General features: G+C 42.8%; 1 long non-coding RNA gene across 1 annotated transcript; it reads right to left on the bottom strand.

The window, feature by feature from the left end:
- Positions 1–4,736: 4,736 nt before the first annotated feature.
- LOC115649449 lies at positions 4,737–10,822 on the bottom strand. The gene is made up of 3 exons (XR_003999821.1): positions 10,811–10,822; positions 8,689–8,693; positions 4,737–4,821 (listed from the first exon to the last, which is right to left on the bottom strand). It is a non-coding gene; the product is annotated as an uncharacterized LOC115649449 (long non-coding RNA).
- Between the last annotated feature and the right edge of the window lie 5,741 nt (positions 10,823–16,563).

Here is a 16,563-nt window from a genome sequence, read left to right as displayed (position 1 = left end):
ATATTGGCCCTCTTTCCTAGTCACTCCTCCTCCTTTTTTAGTATATGAACCTTACATTAAATCTTATGGCTAAATCCTACGTTCCTCATTCAGTCAAAATTCTTTTGCCTGTGGTCTACAGAATTTGATTGAAGTGGATCATCACAATTCTTTTCACAGTAACAGACTGACAGTATAAATATGATTATAACTTCAATTAACAGTATAATACTTAATACTTGGCACTTCTACAAGCCTTTCATTCAAGGATCTCAAAAGTCTTCAAACTTCACCCCAATTCAATCCAGGGATGAATTTGACCCATTCATTTATATTCAAAACACCTCTGAGGTACATAATATCACAGCCAGAGCATGGGCAGTCAGAGATTAGAGCTCACTGTCACACAACAGAAGTAGGTTGGAAGCAGGCAACAAACTGGAGATCAGAAAACAATGCAGAACCGGGAAACAAATTAGAGGTCAGGAAACATAAGCCAGATGCTAGGAATCAAGGCATATTGGAATGCCAGGGGATCAAGCCAGGGAAGCAGCAAGCACAAGTCACACAGTCCAGAGAAAAGGGAAGTTACTTTTTCAGACAGCTTCCTGGGCCTGCTGTTGGCTTAAGTGGGCCAGCAAGCCAGTCAGTCTGCCAACTGGACCTTGGGCCACAGCTTCACACTGGGGCTGTGGTTCCTGGGTCTAATGTAAGCTATTCCCAGCAGGCTGCTAGATGGAAGACTGGAGTGTGGCTTTGCCCATGAAGCATGCCAACATGGGTTTGAAACCTGCCGACCATAACAGGTAAGTATATACCAGCTTACAAATTACTCCAAGACACAACGAGAAATACTAGAACAGAAACAAGATCTGGATGGTTGATCAATATCTTTAAGAATAAAAAGGACAAACGGAAATTTGGAGCCCAAAAAGTGCTTTTTGTAGGTGTTCTCTTTTCCTGGGCAACATATTAGATCCTGCCTCCCCCACACTACATAATTTTTACCTTTCTTCTCCCCCTTAAAGGCCCAATCTCAGAACATCCTGTCTTTCCACACAATGAGGGTTGGACATGGTTTCTTCCGCCGTTCCTGGTTTGACAGGAAGGGGTTGCTTGAAATGATATGAGGTACTCCTATGATCTGAACTTGCTGCTTTTGCCATGGTTCCAGCCTAAATTGACCTGGATAGTGGAGAATGAGCTAGAACCAGGTCTCTTTTGTGGCAGCCCAGAGGCATTTCTCACAACCTTAATATCATTTAAGTTTGTTTTATATGTTAATTATAGAATCATGGGACTGGAAGGAACCTCAAGAGGTCATCTAGTCCAGTCCCCTGCAGTCATGGCAGGACTAAGCATTATCTAGACCAGTGGTTTTCAAACCTTTTCTTTCATGGATCACTTGAAAATTGCTGAGGGTCTTGGCAGACCACTTAATGATCCTTCCAAATGTTGTTTGTACCATTAGCCAACTATTGTAAAGCATTTTGGATAAAAGCGCTATATAAAAAACTTAAACATTTTTGTTCTACAAATAAAAGCACACAACTCATATTTTAATATCAGTAGTCTTACCTTTCTAAGGTGATAGATGTGCCCTCTCTCACACTGCAGCAGCCCCTGAGCTGGAGCACAGAAGGAGAGGGGTGTCTCCCCTGCCACAGCAGACACAAAGCTGAGGATGGGAAGGAGGGCTGTCTCTCCCTGGCAGCCGCAGCCCTGGAGCTGGGGAAAGTCATCTCTTTCTCTGGCCACAGCAGCTCTGCACGCCTCAAATTCCCTTGACCCCCTCTTCTCACCCCACTGCACCCTCCCACCTACCCCCTATTTCCCCCAAGGCTACTACCTCACCTTACATGTAAATCTTCTCTAGGGTCCAGGCACCTAATTAGTGGAGCCATGCCTGCATGGCTCCACTAATTAGAGGGTGGCCTTCATTCTCTTGTGTGTGGCCACCTAGGTGTGTAACTTAGAGGGAACTATCCATGGACCACCTGAATGGAGCTCATGGACCACAGTTTGAGAAACTCTGATCTAGATCATTCCTGACTGATGTTTGTCCAACCTGTCTTTAAAATGTCCAATAATGGAGATTCCACAACCCTCCTAGGCAATTTATTCCAGTGCTTAACCTCCCTGACAGTTATGAAGTTATTCCTATTGTCCAACCTAAATGCCCTAGCTGCAATTTAAGCCCATTGCTTCTTGTCCTATCCATAAAGGTTAAGGAGAACAATTTTTCTTCCTCCTCCTTGTAACAACCTTTTATGTACTTGAAAACTGTTATGTCCCCTCTCAGTCTTCTCTTTTCCAGACTAAACAAACCAAATTTTTTTCAATTTTCCCTCATAGGTCATACATATGATTATGTGTTAATATAGCAATTGTGTTAAGTTATGCTAAACTGATGAACTGATATCTTTTCAGCAATTGAAGTTCCATCAGAAAAGCACTAGTCTCCAAAGGAGTTTTCATTCGAGCTTATGAGGCTCAAAACTTAATTTGCAAGCCTCCCTTAAATACTTTAAAATGTTATATTACAGATACGTGGTAACATTCCAGTGACTGTTTAAAATTGGCAATGCTAAGTATTAACTGCTTTAGAATTATGTACACTATTTTAAAATAAAGTAGCTGGTGTAATTCTCAAGAGAAATAACATTTATTTTATTACAGGGTCATCTTTTATAATATAATTTTCACCAAGCAAAAATTGACTAGTTGAAAAGCAACTGAAAAAGGATTTTTTTCTGCTTAGGTTTTTAGTTTTAATTACACTGTATGCATGCTGTAACTTCAGCTTCTTAGTTGGGAAATAAAGGAAAAGATACCTTGAAATGGTCCCTTGCACTATTATAAATTTCAACAAAGTAGCATTGTTGGTAAATTGTAACTTGAAAAATATCACCAAGAAAGCAGTTTCTTTCATAAATGCTCACCACTGTCTTACATTTGTATTATTAGATGGATGTTATTTGCAGGCTGTGAGTGACTGCAGTCTTGTTAGGTATTTTAGAATTCTAACTAGTTTTCTTTGCAAAAGTAAGGAACAGTCCTTCCCTTTTGCTGGGAAGTACATAATCTTGTCAAAACATACAACATGATATATACTTTGTATGATAAGGTTATGTGGCAAAGTACCTGCTTCTCCTCTGCTGGCTCAGTCCCTTGTTGCCTTGGAACCAGAGGCTTGGGCAAAGCAAAAGCCCTTCCCAGGCACAGGGTTCTGGCCAATCCCTTCTCAGTCAGTCCCTTGCTCTGTTTTTCTCCTTGTGGGGAGAGTGCAATCTGCCTTGCCGGAAGAGTTTCAGAATCCTACTACACCTATTCACTAGCAGCTGCTCCCCTCCCCTCCCTGCCAGGGAGGGTTTAAAAAGGTCCCCAGCAATTGGGGCCAGCTGAAGCTAATTAGTTCCCTGGTAACCCCTGTTCCAGCTGAACCTTGTTTCTCCATGGCTATCTCCCCTCCATGCTAGGGAGAGGCCTTTTAACCCCTCTGGGAGTAATTACTACCCCTCTCCTGGTAGCTAATTGTCCTGAGTTTGCCACAGTTACATAAATATTTATAAAGTATTAATAATTATTAATAGATATTTTAAGCATTTATAGCTGCCAATAATATGTTATAGATGATCTGTAACATTGGCAAGCACCCCTCGTGACCGAAGGTCATTCTATGGCTAGGGCCCTACCAAATTCACAATCCATTTTGGTCAATTTCACAGTCATAGGATTTTAAAAATTGTGCATTTCATGATTTCAGCTATTTAAATCTGAAATTTCATGGTGTTGTAATTGTATGAGTCCTGACCCAAAAAGGAGTTGTGTGGGAGTCTCAAGGTTATTGTAAAGGGGGTGTCCGGTACGGCTACTCTGACTTCTGCACAGCTGCTGGTGTTGGCGCTGCCTTCAGAGCTGGGCAGCTGTAGAGCGGCAGCTGCTGGCTGGGATCCCAGCTCTGAACGCTGAGCAGCCAGAAGCAGCACCTGAAGTAAGGGTGGCATGGTATGGTATTATCACTCTTACTTCTGCGCTGCTGGTGGGGCACTACCTTCACAGCAGGGCTCCTGGCTAACAGCCACCGCTCTCCAGCTGCCCAGCTCTGAAGGCAGCACAGAAGTAAGGGTGGCAATACCGCCTAAAATAACCACCTGATCCCCCTGAAACGTCAGGACTCCAAATTTGAGAAACACTGGTCTCCACCATGAAATCCATATAGTATAGGGTAAAAGCACACAAAAGACCATATTTCATGGGGGGAAACCAGATTTCATGATCCGTGACACATTTTTTCATGGCCATGAATTTGGTAGGGCCCTATCTATGGCACCTTGCCTCTGTAGTTCCTGTCTTCTTGGCCCTTTAAGAACTCACAGTCCACAGGTAATTCTAGCAATTCCCAGAAGTGGTTGCATTTATTTAGTCCTCTCAAACAAACTGGCCTACCAGGTCCTAACACTAGGTCAGTATATTGGTATAACTATAGCTGTATAATTACACAGCTATATACAATTATAGTTATGGAAGTAAATTTCCCCATGTAAACAATCCCTTATGTTAGAATATAGATATGCAGTGTATTTTTATCACTTATCTAGTTATAGAGGTATAAAACAAAGAATCAAAATCACAAATCTGCCTGTGTATGGACTTTTCTCACTAGGATCGCCTGAGGCTGGTCTTAGGCTAAGACTATATGGCTGCCTCTGCTGCTTAACCAAAACTAGGAAGCATATGGTCACATCCTGTTCCAAACCAGTCACGTTGAAATAAGATGGCATTGGGCTGTTAGGAATACAGTCCTGTCCTGATAGTGCCCATCACCACCAGATAAAGAAACTGATCTTAAGATGGTTAAAGAAAACTTAGTTTGATAGCATCCTGTCTGGCAAGAAATCATTGTCAATGGTTGTGGTTGTGAAACCCTCATTTCTGTATCATTGTATCTTTATGGCCCCCACTTTTCTATTGTTAATCTTTCTGGTTCTCTAACTGTTTTTGTCTGCAGTATAATTAATTTTGCTACGTGTAAGTTAATTAGGGTAGCGGGATATAATTGGTTAGAGAATTATGTTACAATATGTTAGGTTTGGTTAGTTACATTTCAGTAAAATGATTGGTTCAGTAAAATATAGCTGAGAATATTACTACACCTCTACCCCGCTATAACGCTGTCCTTGGGAGCCAAAAAATCTTATTGCGTTATAGGTGAAACCGTGTTATATTGAACTTGCTTTGATCCACCAAGCGCGCAGTCCCACCCCCCCAGAGTGCTGCTTTACTGTGTTATATCTGAATTCGTGCTATCGAGTAGAGGTGTACATAAACTGGGGTGAAACAGGAAGTGGGGGAAAGAAAAATTGGAATAATGTTTGCTAAGGGGGGCGGGAATGGGAATGGGAACAGGGACATAGACAAGGATCTGTGGTGTCAGAACTGGGAAGGGAACACGGGGTAAACTCTCTCTGGCTTCAGAGCTGGGAAGGGGGACAGGAGGTAAATGCTCTCTGGCATCAGAGCTGGGAAGGGGGACATGGGTAAACCTCTGCAGTGTCAGAGCTGGAAATGGAACACGGGGGAACAGACTCTATGGGCGTATAGAGATAAGACCGACTGGTGTGGACACTCATTAAAAAAATAACATGTTAATTAAATTTGTGACTGAACTTGGGGAGAATGAATGTCTCCTGTTCTGTTTTACACACATTCTACCATGTATTTCGTGATAGCAGTCTCAGATGATGACTCAGCACATGTTCGTTTTAAGAACACTTCCACAGCAGATTTGACAAAATGCAAAGAAGGTACCAATGTGAGATTTCTAAGGATAGATACAGCACTCATCCAAAGGTTTAAGAATCTGAAGTGCCTTCCAAAATCTGAGAGGGATGAGGTGTGGAGAATGCTTTCAGGCGTCTTAAAAGAGCAACAGTCCAATGCAGAAACTACAGAACCCGAATCACCAAAAAGAAAATCAACCTTCTGCTGGTGGCATCTGAAAATGAACATGCATCTGTCCGCTTTGCTTTGGATCGTTATTGAGTAGAACCTGTCATCAGCATTGACATGTCTTCTGGAATGGTGACTAAAGCATGAAGGGTCATATGAATCTTTAGCACATCTGGCACATAAATATCTTGTGATGCTGGCTACAACAGTGTCATGTGAAAGCCTGTTCTCACTTTCAGGTGACATTGTAAACAACATTTACAGCATTATCTTCTGAAAATTGTAACCAAACTTGTTTGTCTGAGCAATGGCTGAAGTAGGACTGAGTGGACTTGTAGGGTCTAAAGTTTACGTTGTTTTATTTTTGAATGCACTTATTTTTTGTACATAATTCTACATTTGTAAGTTCAACTTTCATGATAAAGAGATTGCACTACAGAACTTGTATTAGGTTGTAATAAAAAATAAATATAAAATGAGCACTGTACACTTTGTATTCCATGTTCTAATTGAAATCAATATATTTGAAAATGTAGAAAACATAAATGGTATTCTATTATTGCTTAACAGTGTGATTAATCGTGCAATTATTTTTTTTATCACAATTCATTTTTTAATTGCTTGACAGCCTTAAGACCTGCCAGGATGAGAAGCAAGTAACGAGCTCCATTGAGGAGCTGGAAATCTCCCCTAAGGAATAAAGTGCTTGTTGTAATGAGCTCAGGCAGTGAGATCTAAGATTTTAAGTCATAACATTTTTTATGTATAGAAAAAACTGCTTCTGCTTCAGGAGTAAATCTTGCTCAACCGGCCTTAAGCCAATGGAGTTTTTTAGGGGAAAAGCAAAAACATTGTCCTAATAAGCTGCTTTTTTAGAATTGGAGCTGTTTGAAGTGCAATTTTAATACCATGTTTGTGCAGGACTTCTACAGGCATAGCTATGTCAGTCAGGGGGTGAACAGGTGTGATCCCTGACTAACATAGCTACGCTGGCAGACATCCTTAGTGAAGACACAGATATACTGGCAAAGCTGCCTTTTTACCAGTATAGCATGTTTCACTTGTGGGAGGTGGTTTTATTATACTGGTACAAACCTGGATTTACAAGAAAAGAGTACAACTAAAAAATTGTAAAACTCTCTCAATCATTTATAAATTAGCTTCTTTGAAACAAATATGACAAACAGAACATGATGGTGTGATGTAATATAAGTTTTTTTAGTATGAGTTCAGAGTTTGGGAGACTTATATAACTTGTGTACTGTTGCCATCCAAAACCTGTTATTGTCCTGCTTATCATCCATGATCCTAGATTTTCCCAAGAGGTGGACGTCATGGGAAAATGTCCAGACCCCTGCAGGGGACTGGAGTAGATGACCTATCAAAGTCCCTTCCTGTCCTACATTTTGATTATTTCTTTGATTACTGCCATGAGATTGGGAAGAAATTTTCATTTATTATAGCAGTTTATTGTGCAGAAGCCTGTATTCTATGTTGCCCAAGGCAACAAAAGCCCAACTCAGCTCATTATACTAAATTGTATAGAAGGGTAAGAAGAAGTTGGAGACAGAAAGACTGGTACAAACTAGATTGTTTAAGTTAAAAGAATGATAAGGGGTCTTTAAAGCTCCTGACAGACTCATGAGTTGATATGACAAGTTGAAATATTCTAAAAATGGGAGGAAATGTTTATAGCTGAAATCACCAAAATATGTTTTGAGTGGTTAATTTTAAATTGGATGAAGTTGCCACCCCTTTTTGGACATTGTTTGTTTGGGGGTCCCTGAAGGAGAACAATGGGATGAGTGGCCTGGAAGGAAAGAGCTTTGCCATAATGGCTGCAACTCTCCCGCACCCTCCCAGAAATCTCTTGGCATCTTGGGATCTACCATAACACCATTGGATCTTTTCGTTCTGATTCAGACAGAGGTCCTGACCACACTAATCAGAGAGAAAAAAGGAGGACGTCACCACCTCTATCAGCTTCAGCTAAATCCTGAAAAACCCTGGGATGTGAGCCTTAGCTTCTGGCTGTCATCATCTTCCTAGTTTGGCATTTTCCTTCCTCTACCCTAATTGTCTTCTTTCTTATCCTTCTCATTTTGCTCTCTATCTAATAAGAATCTGGATTAATCAGCAAAATCAACTTCACTTTTGCAACACTGGGGAGAGCCTGTGTTGAAAAAGCCAAGGTCAAAATAAATGCCTTAAACAGCCTGATGCTGGTAAAAAGTATGCCGGCTCTCGTTGTGGTATCTACAACCCTGTACTCTGCCTTCACTTTCCCAGCAGCTAGTATGCAAGTAAAATAAGGACCAGAGACAGAAGCTTCATTTTCTGTTTGTTGTTCTTTTTTAATCCCATTTGGCATATGTTTTTCTTAAAGGAAACAGGATTGAATTTCAAAATAATAACAGCTCAAGACCATATAAATGAATGCTGTCTTTCTTCTTCCAAAAAGAACTTTTAATACAATCTATAATGCTAAGTTTTTCTGTATGGAGACTTTGCACATCTAAAGAGAATAAGGAAAATTGTTAAAATGAAAGCTTTCTTTAATTCTTAGTCTTGAAATGCTTTAAACATTTTGTTTATTTTTCTGTGAGTTTAATAATGGGTTAAAGAGATTTTAACTGGTGGTTGTTACAATGGACATAAGCCAGCAATAACTTGGCATGAAACCCTGAATCATACTTAACCATTCAATGCTGCAACAGAAATTTTTTTTAACATCTTATCCCTTGCTGGACCTGAGACAGAGCCTTTTCAATACAATAGGCTATTGACACTGATTTGTTAATTTTTTAAAAAGTTAAAGTTAAGAAGTATTTCCTTTTTATAATGGTTGCACGTACTACTTTATTTTCCACCTGTGACAAAAGCTTTGCCCTAGTTGGAGACATATTATTAATGTGGGTGGATCAGATCATTTGGTATTTATAGCAAGGCTTGACAAAATTTGATTTTTATTTTTTTATAATTTCAACTGATCCTGATATTTATCTTTAAACTTTTTTAGATTTTTATTGATTTATATTTTCACAGTTTTGCACAAATATCAATTTTAAGCATTTTGTTCTGAATTTTATTGATTTAAATTTTCAGTTGTGAGAAATTATGGGGCATCAGAAAATAATTATTTAATGACAATAGATGTTGGGATTCAAAAAGTTAAAACTTAATAAACATTAACGCACAAATTGTCAACATCAAATGTCAAAATATACAAAGTATATAGCCTTAAATCAAACTCTAAGAAATTTTCAAACAACAATTTTCTGACTTTGCTATCTGTAAATTTTGATTATTCGTAGATGAAAATATTTTTAATTAGTTTGTATGTATGGTGAAATAGTTTTATTAACATTTACTGATAAAAAATCTAATATTTCCAAGTCTATTTATAATCACTATTGCCACTTCTCTTCTCATCAGTTGTGGACATAGGTTTTTACTTCCAGGAAGACATCACTGATGTTGGGGAGAGGGATGATTCACTTTAATAATTAGATAAGAGCTTCTCCTTTTCTGAGGTATGGAAATGATTTGGGAAGTTGGGTTTTTATATATTATTGATAGGGGACACTCAGTATGGAAGGGGTAATTTTTTAATATTTTTTGAGTTAATATTTGAGGCATAGTTGGTTATGTCTTGGTGGGATTTCTCCAGACACAATCTTCCTACATTATAAAGCCAATGCATTCTAGGAAATAAGTCACGCTGCTAGGGTGACCAGATGTCCTGATATTATCAGGACCATCCTGATATTAGGGGCTTTGTCTTATATAGGCAACTTTCCCACCTGCCACCTGAAAAAAGTGTCCCAGTTTCTCACACTTTCTATCATGCTGGTGATAACCACCACTGAATCAGTTTTTAGACCATGCTGTAGCAGGATAAAAGAAAAACATTGGACTGAGTGCATCCCTTAGGAGTCTGGCCTCCCCTTCACACCAGGCAAGCCTAGTTTATGGGATGTACTTTCTAATCTGAAGGACAGAGGAAAATTTTTGATATTTTTATATAATTCGTTTTTAATAAAAGAGGAGGAAAAACCCAAGGTTTCTAAACTTCAGAAGTCTGTAAACAAACTGAACGGTTTAAAGAAACAGGATTATGAAATATTGATACTGCCCAAGAGTGTGCTAGGCATCTCAGAACAACAGAAAGGCAAGGGGTGAAATCCTGACTCCATTGAAGTCAATATGAGTCTTTCCATTAACTTCAATGAGACCAGGATTTAATCAAGGTCCCTCCCCTGAAGAGTTTGCACTCTAAGGCCCTAATCCTGAAAACATACACATGGGATTAATTTTAGTCATGTGACTAGTTCAGTGGGTCCACTCATGAGGGCAAAATTAAGCATGTGCAAAAGTATTTTCAGGGTTAGAACCTAATGTGAGACATGATGTTTCAAGTTAGGTAACAAACAACAGTGAGGGGGAAGGGGAAGGAAGACATAAGGTTGAAACTGTAGGCTCATGAATTCATAACTATTTATTTATAGCAACTAACATGATCAAATGAAAACTAAATTAAATAACTTAAGAATCATTATCTACTATTTTAATATGAGAAAATGTAATTAAATGTAAATTAGAAATGTTAGAGATTGTCTCTTTCACTTGATTAATCTTTGAGTTTTAGATATGAATGAGGAGTAAGAGGCTAAAAAAACAGTTACAAACCAGCCTGCTCTTTTAAAGGGAACTTTCATGCTAAATCTGATCTGTCTTTAATAATTGAAAACGTGCTTTGTCTTTCAGCCTCTCAAGTTTCAGTTAATATTAATGGAGGATGTGGAAAGGAATTTTACCATACACTGTTAATAGATTTTAGTTCTATGGGAGCTTGGGATAAAAAAGAAAATAAAGCAACTTAGATGGAAAACCTATTATAACATGTAAGGCCCCAGTTCCAGAAACACTTATGCATTTTAAACTTCACACATATGAATGCCATTGAACTCAATGGAATGCCTCAGGTGCATTTTCCAGGGTGGGGCCTAAAATGGTATTGCAGTAGATTCTATGACTGCAGGTTCAATGGAAGTGCATGCATGTGTGCGCGAGTTTAAATTATACATTATAATTAACTAGAAAAATCAGAAACCCTATCTTCATTCAGAACAGTCCAGTGCTTAGAATGATGATACATCTAAGGTTTCAGTTCATGTTATTCAGACATTGTTTTATGACACAAAATGTGATACTGCTATATTGACCCTGCAACCTTTGACTCAGTGTGGGATCAGAATCCACTAGCACTGAGGTAAATTAACTCCCCTTTTGTATGTGCAGCATGTTGATAAGAGGCCTTGAGGACTCAGCATTCCATCTTAAATATGCCCACTTTTCTTGACAGGCAGGTAGGAGTGCATTGCAGCCCCAAAGGGCCCTAAGCAAAACACTGCTAGAAGTACTTATAATTGGTTCAGAAGAGCCGAGCAAGTAGGCTACAGATATACTCACCTAGGCCTTGATGCAAGTCCTTGTATGGTGCACAATAGGGAGTGCAACATTGTCACTCTCCATTATGAGTAAATGTGCTGGATATGTGTGATTGCATGTAAGGCTAAGCAATTCATACAGTCTCAAATGCAGTCCTTCCAAGAGCACTGTGACAGATCTCTGGAGATCTATCCCTAATTCGTAATTCATGACAATGAAAAATGAGTGCCTGTGTGGGAATTTCTATTGAAGAAAATACCAATCTGTCTATCTGAAAAAGACAAAACAGAAACTGGCTGGGACAGACATGCAGATTAGTTTGTGATTTATGGTATCTAAGCTTGATTGTTCAATCTTTGAAAGGTGAATATTAATTTACTGAAGGACTCTGTATCCACAGGGATCATCTCTTGGAGAAAGCAACGGTTCCAAACCTTATTTCATGCAGAGTCCCTGGAGAAAAGAGAACCCGTAACTTCGAAGGAGAGGTACTGGAGGTTAAAGAGTTTCTAGAACTTACACCAGCCTCTCAGCCTTGCTGAACAGGTGTAGACAGGGATGTTCTTTCCTAGAGAGGTGTGCTGCAAAAGGCTATGGCTGGTAGTACACAGGGGATTTAATCTAAGTTTCCCTATGTGTAAAATAAGTATTAGAATAAATATAATAATGATTCCACCTTTCCAGAATTCAGGGAAGACTGATGAGTGACCTAGCTTCTCCTACATACCTGTGCCAAGGTTTAATTAACATTTGTAAATTGTATGATTACTCAGATCTTTAAAATTAATTTTGATTTGAAATGTTAACTAGATATTTTTGGTGAAATTTGAATGAATACCTAAAGAAAAACTTTTATTTACTGTTAAATGTTGTTATTACTGTTGAAGGAAAACTCACTGCTCTTTTGCTCAATGGCAGACTCCTGTTTCCGTCACTAACCAGCAATGATAAATACACCACTTCATTACAGTCCATTCATAGTATGCTCTTAAACTTTTCCATGAACTTTTTTCCCTGACAGCATGAGCAAAAGTTTAAAGATATTTGCCTGCTTATTTTTTACCTAGAAAATATTTAAAATATCAAATCTGGTATATCCAGGTTGAACATACAGAGAAATGCCATTGAGTTGAGTGTAAGATCTCACTTTGCTCAGCTAATTAGAAATTTCAGTCTTTTCTATCTTGGAAATCTTTATGGATGGTTGAAGAACTAGTGGATGAGTGGGAGGTAACTGCATGTGTGGGGACACTGGGTGGAGTGCAGTCTCTGCATGAGTGAGGAGGCTACTCTGTGTAGAAGGTGATGTTTGTGGGGTGAGTGCAGTGATGAGCTGTCAAAATCTTAACAACCAGTTCCCTATAAAAAGTTCTGATTTAAGGGATTGCCACAGTATGTATTTTTTGTACCAATAGGGTTACCATATGTCCGTATTTTCCTGGGAGGAATTTTTAAATTTTAAATTTTAAATTTAAATTCCTTCCAGATGGTGATTTAAGAACCAAAAAGCCTGACATGTCTGGAAAATACAGATATACGTTAACCCTTCCTAAATTTCTTTTTAAAAAGATGGGCCTGAACTAGAAATGAGCTCTGTTTCTCATGTGTGGGTCCCCGCCACTCCCTGGGGGTGTGCTAGGGTGACCAGATATCCCGATTTTATAGGCACAGTGCTGATATTTGGGGCTTTGACTTATATAGGCACCTATTAGCCCCCACCCCGTCCCGATTTTTCACACTTGCTGTCTGGTCTCCCTATGGTGTGCACATGTGTGGGTCCCAGCTGCTCCCTGCCCCCCTCATTGAAGCAGGTGTGCAGGGTTACTGCCCTGGGAACTGCAGGGCACCAGTGGATGTGGGGCTGGCTGCAGACAGGAGCGTGGGGCAGGGCTAGCTGGAGACAAGGAGTGCAGGTCTGGCTGTGGGCAGGGCAGGGGGTGCGGGGCTGACTGGAGACAGGCGGTGTGGGGTTGGCTGGAGGCAAGGGGGTGTGGGGTTGGCTGGAGATGGAGGGTGTAGGGCTGGCTGGAGGCAGGGCAGGGAGGTGCAGGGTTGGCTGGAGACAGTGGTGTGTGGGGCTGGCTGGTTTCGGCAGGGCCTCAGGGGGATGCAGCAGGGGTTGGCTGTGGGCAGGGGTGCGGAGCTGGCTGCAGACAGGGCAGAGGGTGCTGGGCTGGTGCGGGCAGGCCAGGGGTGCAGCAAGGGCTGGCTGTGGGCAGAATGTGCGGGGCTGGCTGGAGACAGGGGCTGGCTACGGGCAGGGTGGCGGGTACTCACAGGGAGAGCGGCTTATAGCAGCCCGAGCAACAGGACAGCCTAGGCCCAGCAGAGCAGCCAGGGACCCACCGGGCAGCAGTGGGAGCCCCAGGGCTAAGGGTCGGGGGAGCAGCAGCAGGGCCCATGTCCAGGCCAGGTGCGGCCCACATAGCTCCCATGCACAGTGCTCCTGGCGGCCGGATGAGGAATTACATCACTTCCCGGCTGGAGCCCATCAAAGCCAAAGTGCCCCTCGCAGGGAAGCAGGTTAACACTGGTTCTAAAACTGCTTCAACATTTAACAACTGGTTCACACAATCTGGTGCGAACTGGCTCTAGCTCACCACTTGATGAGTGGTGACTGGGTGCTGACTGTGTGGTGGTGACTATGTGGAGGTGAGAGGGCACTGTTAGGGATGCTGTGTGTGCAATGAGTGAGCAGTGATTGTGTGTAGAGTACTGTAGGAACTTGTTCTCGGGGTTGTCTGTGTGGGGGTTATTGTATGGGTGGTGGGTGATCAGTGGGAAGTGACAATGTACAGGTAATGTGGTAGAGTACTGTCCGTGTGGGAGTAGTGACTGTGTGGGTTGCTATATGTGTATGCATGGAATGCTGTGAGGGATACTGTCTATGTGAAAGTATTTGTGTGCAGTGGCATAGTAATATCATAATAATAAAATGATACTGATATTTCATATAGTACTTTTCATCAATAGATCTCAAAGAACTTTACAAAGGAGGCAAGGGGCACTGACTGTGTAGCATGCTATGTGTGGAGAACTGTACTGGGTGCTGTCTCTGAATGGTTTGTGAGGGGTGCCATTCTGTGTTTGGGGGGTAATGATGGGTGGGGTGCTATGTGTGTGGAGGCTGTTGAGAAATTCTCTCTGTGTAGGTTGCTTTGTGTGTGGAGTGCTATGAAAAGTTGGGGTGTGATGTAGGGTGCTGCGTGGGGGTGGTGAGGGGTGCTCTGGGCGTGGGGGGCCTTGGGAGTTGCTGTCTGGGAGGTGATGGGTGGGGTGCTCTCTGTGCCCAGAGGTCTTGTCTATGTGGCGAGTAATGTGCAGTTGTTCTTTGTATGGGGTGCTCTCTGTGTGGGTGTTGTTATGGGGTGGATTGGTGGGTGGGGTTGCTCTCTGTGTGGGTGGTGTGAGGGGTGCTGTGTAGACTGCTCACTATGTGCAGTGCTTTGTGTGGAGGTGCTGTGAAGAGGTGGCATGCTGCTGCCTATGTGTAAGCGGTCTGTGTGGGATGCTTTCTGTGTTTAAGGTGATGTGATGAGGTAGGGTGCTCTCTGTGCAGGGTGCTCTATGCATGGGGGTGCTGTAAAGGGATGAGATCATAGAATAATAGAAGATTAGGGTTGGAAGAGTCCTCAGGAGGTCATCTAGTCCAACCCCCTGCTCAAAGCAGGACCAACACCAACAAATCATCCCAGCCAGGGTTTTGTCAAGCTGGGCCTTAAAACCTCTAAGGATGAAGATTCCACCTCCCCCTAGGTAACCAATTCCAGTGCTTCACCACCCTCCTAGTGATATAATTTTCCCTAATATTATGCTGTCTGTCCCAGGTATTTTCTGTGTTGAGGCTAGTCTAAGGGTGCTTTGAGGGGGTGGGGTGCTCTTTGCAAGGGTGCTGTCAAGGGGTGAGGTGCTGGCAGTGTGGGGGTGGTCTGAGGGTGCTGTAAAAGGGTGTTGCCTGCGTGTGGGTGTTGTGATGGGGTGGGGTGCTCTGTGCAGCGTGCTCAGTCTGGGATGCTGTGAAGGGGAGGGATGCTGTGTGTGTGGGTGAGGGGGTGGTCTGAGAGTATGTGAAGGGGTGAGATACTGTCTATACAGGGCTCTATCTGTGGAGGTTGTGAACGAGTGACGTGCTTAAGGGCCAGGGCGCTCTCTGTGCAGGGGCAGGGTATTGTCTGTTTGGGTGGCCTGAGGGTGCTGTGAAGGAGTGGGATGTTGGAAAGGATGGGTGCTGCCTGTGTGCGGCACTGTCTGTATGGGATAGTGGAAAGGGACTGGGGTGTCTCTGTGCAGGGGCGGATGCTGTCTGTTTGGGGGTGGCCTGAAGGTGCTGTGAAGGAGTGGGATGTTGGAAAGGATGGGGTGCTGCCTGTGTGCGGCACTGTCTGTATGGGATAGTGGAAAGGGACCGGAGTGCTCTCTGTGCAGGGGTGGGTGCTGTCGGTTTGGGGGCTGAGGGTGCTGTGAAGGAGTAGGATGTTGTACAGGATGGGGTGCTGCCTGTGTGTGGCACTGTCTGTATGGGATAGTGGAAAGGGACCGGGGTGCTCTCTGTGCAGGGGTGGGATGCTGTCTGTTTGGTGGGGGGGGGGGGGGGGGGGGGGGGGGGGGGGGGTGGGGGGGGGGGGGGGGGGGGGGTGGGGGGGGGGGGGGGGGCTGAGGGTGCTGTGAAGGAGGGATGTTGGAAAGGATGGGTGCTGCCTGTGTGCAGCACTGTCTTTATGGGATAGAGGAAAGGATCAGGGGTGCTCTCTGTGCAGGGGTGGAGTGCTGTCTGTTTGGGTGTTGGCCTTAGGGTGCTCTGAAGGAGTAGGATGTTGGAAAGGATGGGGTGCTGCCAGTGTGGCACTGTCTGTATGGGATAGTGGAAAGGGACTGGAGTGCTCTCTGTGCGGGGTGGGATGCTGTCTGTTTTGGGGGGGGGGCTGAGGTGTTGTGGGAGTGGGATGTTTGAATGCATGGGGAGCTGCCTGTGTGCAGCACTGTCTGTATGGGATAGTGAAGGCCAGAGGCTCTTGTCAGGGGTAGGATGCTGTCTGTTTTGGGGGGGTGAGGGTGCTGTGAAGGAGTGGGATTTTGGAAGGATGTGCTGCCTGTGTTGCAGCACTGTCTTTATGGATAGAGGAAAGGGTCAGGGTGCTCTCTGTGCAGGGGTGAGTGCTGTCTGTTTGGATGTGGCCTGAG

The sequence above is a fragment of the Gopherus evgoodei genome, chromosome 3 (genome assembly GCF_007399415.2).
Source record: "Gopherus evgoodei ecotype Sinaloan lineage chromosome 3, rGopEvg1_v1.p, whole genome shotgun sequence".
Taxonomy (NCBI): Eukaryota; Metazoa; Chordata; order Testudines; family Testudinidae; genus Gopherus; species Gopherus evgoodei.
Note: the sequence above shows the minus strand (reverse complement) of the source record. Positions and strands in the feature narration are given on the sequence as shown.